Consider the following 3,905-nt stretch of genomic DNA (forward strand, 5'->3'; position numbering starts at 1 on the left):
CCCAATATCTTCCTCCCCTTTCTTTTTTTACTTTATTCCCTCTTCTTTCAGATTTAAATCTATCAGTCCATTGCGAATTGCTGCTTTGCTCTACAGGATTCAACCATTAAATTTTACTATGTCATACTCAAATCCTAAATAAATTGAATAACTTTATAACAAGGCATTAATTTTTCAGGGCAATTCCTCTTCTTGCCCTGGTTTTTTTGCTCTCATAGCTTGAAACAAACCTCCATGGTTGCACCCGGCAAAATTGACAATTTCTTCACATTTTTGCCTCAATTCTGACCTCCACCCATCATCGACATTGATAAGAACTTTAGCATAAACAACAATTGAATTGGGTTTATTTTAATCCCCATTGGAGATGGGTTTCAATGGTTGGGTTTACTGTTCTATCCTTGCATTATCATCTTTAAAGTCGAAACCTAATATTAGTCAGTAGATACAAACAAATTTTGGGTAAGATTTTTACCAGGAAGCAACCAGTTAGCATATGCATGAGGAAGGGTCGATTGCTTTTATTCCTAAAGCAGAAGTAAAATTAGAAAGTCGTGGCTAAATTCTTGCTCCACTATTGCAGCAGTTGATGTTGGGAGAAGAGGAAAATAGCATGGCTGCGTGCTTGATCTTCTTTCCCACCAAAGATTCTGCAATTGTTTGGAGTTTGGTGTACCATAATAAGTAGAGATGGAAATGAATTGGGGAATTTTTGGTGAAATGACCAAAATGTCCCTAATTTTAGTGTTATGGTAGAAATTAGTAGGGGTAAATAAGTGAACTAAAAAATGGGCAGGTTGCTAACCTACAACCTTCATGTTGTATGTTAGCAAAATTTCTCACTCTCTCTCTCTCTCTCTATATATATATATATATATATATATATATATATATATATATATATATATATATATATATATATATATATATATATATATATATATGTATGATAAGGGTACATCCTGAATCTATCGGACTGATGTAAGGTCGTTGCACCTCCGATTAACATTATGGAACCAACATCATCAATAGGAATTACATCTAAGGGTCAATAAACCATATCATAGAATCAATGTCATAACATAGAGGGCCATAAGCTTCTAGCATTTTGATGTGCCGCGGATTTGCGGTACATTCGACGCCTTTTTACTATGAATTTTGGTTGTTTTCAAGTAAGTCTAGTTCATGTTAATATGTTTTTATTGTGTTTTAGGAAGACGATGGCCTAAAAGGCAAAACAAAGAACAAAGAAAAAATTGGCCAGAAATGAAGAATCGACGGTCCATCGACTAGTCGACGGACCGTCCTTTGAAACGTCGATAAGCTCGATTTTCCAGTGATGGCCTTAGTTGAAGAGAACAAAGGACGGAGCTATCGACGAAGCGTCGAACTGATCGACGCTTCGTCGTTTGTGTCGTCGACCAAGATTTGTCAACAAGAAGAGAGAAAGATGGAATACTCGATGGAGCGTCGAACTGGTCGGCATCACCATCGAATGGATCACATTGCTAAAGAAATAAAGGACGGAGGAATCGATGGATCGTGGAACGATCGACGGTCCGTCGATCTTGCTATCAGGGGCAATTTTGTCAGTCGTTTCTGTGCGTTTTTGGAGCCTATTTAAAGACATTTTAGGTTATTTTTGGCGATTAATTTATTGTGCACGTGAACAAAGTTCCATTGGTGGGTGAGCATTGATTACTCCACTTTTGGAGCTTAGTGAAGACAATAAGATTCCATTTTCCATCATCTTTACCACACTTTTGTAAGCTTTATGTCTCATTTATTGCTTACTACTTTTGTGACCATTATGTGTGAGTAGTTTCTTTAATCAAAGTTGTGGACCCAAATGATGGGTGTTATGTAATGGGTGTCTAACATTATATATATATATATATATATATATATATATATATATATATATATATATATATATATAATGGGTTGTGATGTGTTTTATTATTTCTCATATTCATTGTTAGTTAGTGGTTGCAAACACTTCCTTATGCACAAACCCTAGTTGTTTGGAAAGATGAACTAGGGTGTGAGTTGAAATAATATAACAAAGACTCGGGGTGCTAACCCTCGTTTAATGAACTCACTTAGGGATAAGATGAGTTCTACTTGGCATATTTAATCGATTAAGATGAGTTCTACTTGGCATATTTAATCGATCTTACTTGCAACTTTTCTACATTTCAGAAAATCATGAAAAGAAATACTTTCTAACTATTGGAAAATATTAGGAAGTGCATTAGAGATTAAGTGCATACAAAACCCCGACCCATTAGAAATATATCATATTGATACCTATAGCATAATATCTAATCACCGCGGGGACACAACTTTGGTTCTTTCAATCCAAACAAATTCCAAATACTTCAAAATAGCGAATACAAACCAAATCTCTCCTCTATACTATTCGGAATAAAATTAAAGTTTCTAGAGATTAGTTACATAAATAATTAGTACCTTTTTCTCTTCATATTCCCTGTGGGATTCGACTCCAACCTTGTTTGGGTTACTATATTTGACAACGTCCGCTTTACGCCATTAATAGGTGTAATTTGAACGTATCAAATTTCTAGGAATAGTTGCCGGGGAATACGGTTTTGAAATTACTGATTGTTGTGTACTTCTCTTTAAAAACTTTTTCTATTCCATCACACCTTGTTTGCTGTTTTGGTGAACCAGGTGAACATGGCAGGAAGACATAATCGAAATCAAGGGAACGAGGTGGGCTCTTGGCGAACCTTTTGCACCGAGGAAGAGGAGGAAGATGAGAATATATTTGTGGAATTCATCAATGAAGCTGATTATGCTTCTGCTGTGGTCCCTCCTAGGACTGGAAATACTACTTTCAAAATTGATAGTTCTATCTATCAGCTGCTGAAACTTAAAGGTTATTTTCGAAATTCTTCGGAGGGCTGTCCACTCCGACATTTGAAGAATTTCCTGCACGCGTGTGCTCAACAATCCCAAGGTCTTTGTTTACGCCGATGCATTTCGGTTACGGGTCTTTAAATATTCCTTGGCTGGCCAAGCAAGGGAATGGTATGAAAAGCTTCCCAAAGAATCTTATTCACACACACGAGTTAGCCAATACATTTTTGAAGAAGTAGTTTCCCGCAATTTGTTAAAAAGGTCAACTTCGAGATAAGATCTTTGAGTTCAAACAACTTCCGGGGGAACAATTATATTCGGCATGGGAGCGTTTCAAGTACTATATAGCTCAATCTCCAACTCACGGGTTTCCGGATGCTATTCTCACCGAGAAGTTCTACAAGGGGTTAGATACAATGAATCAGAGTGCTATCAATACTGCAGCTGGGGGGGTGCTTCATGGACAAATCATTTGTTAACATCACCAGGTTGCTCGATAAGCTCACCACTCACAATCAAGCTTGGTACTCAAATGATAGTGAAATCTTGTCATATGGTAGCCTGTCGTTGCGGTGGCCAAAGAAAATCATGAGCGAGATCATGCTTTTTGCTCATCGCAAACCACCGTGGATTTTTGTCAAAGAGGCTAGCGGAGAAAGAAGCCAGAGTGTGAATGTTGTTGAAGAAATGCCATCTTATGCTCCCGAGAATGTACCAAGTCTGGGAGGAAACTTATCTAGAGGGCGGCATAACAATGTGAGAGGCTAATTATATCGATAACTCTGGGGTTATCAAAAGCAATGGAGACCCCAACAACAAGCAATCAATATGGCCAAAATGAATATGGTGGTTCGGACGAGGAGGGATTACAACAACAACAATTATGGTAATCGTAATTTCAATGCCTATGTTCCTAAAGGGCCGTTCTTCTTTCAAAATTGGCGAGAGGGTCCTTCCAATGATCAAGGGACCTCTCGAATGGAATCTATGCTTGAAAATATCTTGGACAACAAAATAAGAGT

At 37.5% G+C, this 3,905-nt stretch overlaps 1 non-coding gene across 1 annotated transcript; it reads right to left on the bottom strand.

Annotated features, from left to right (window-relative positions):
• Positions 1–3,147: 3,147 nt before the first annotated feature.
• On the bottom strand, positions 3,148–3,253 carry LOC132043822 (small nucleolar RNA R71). Its single transcript, XR_009411939.1, has one exon. It is a non-coding gene; the product is annotated as a small nucleolar RNA R71 (small nucleolar RNA).
• Positions 3,254–3,905: the final 652 nt, after the last annotated feature.

Source organism: Lycium ferocissimum, unplaced genomic scaffold (genome assembly GCF_029784015.1).
Source record: "Lycium ferocissimum isolate CSIRO_LF1 unplaced genomic scaffold, AGI_CSIRO_Lferr_CH_V1 ctg2850, whole genome shotgun sequence".
Lineage (NCBI taxonomy): Eukaryota > Viridiplantae > Streptophyta > Magnoliopsida > Solanales > Solanaceae > Lycium > Lycium ferocissimum.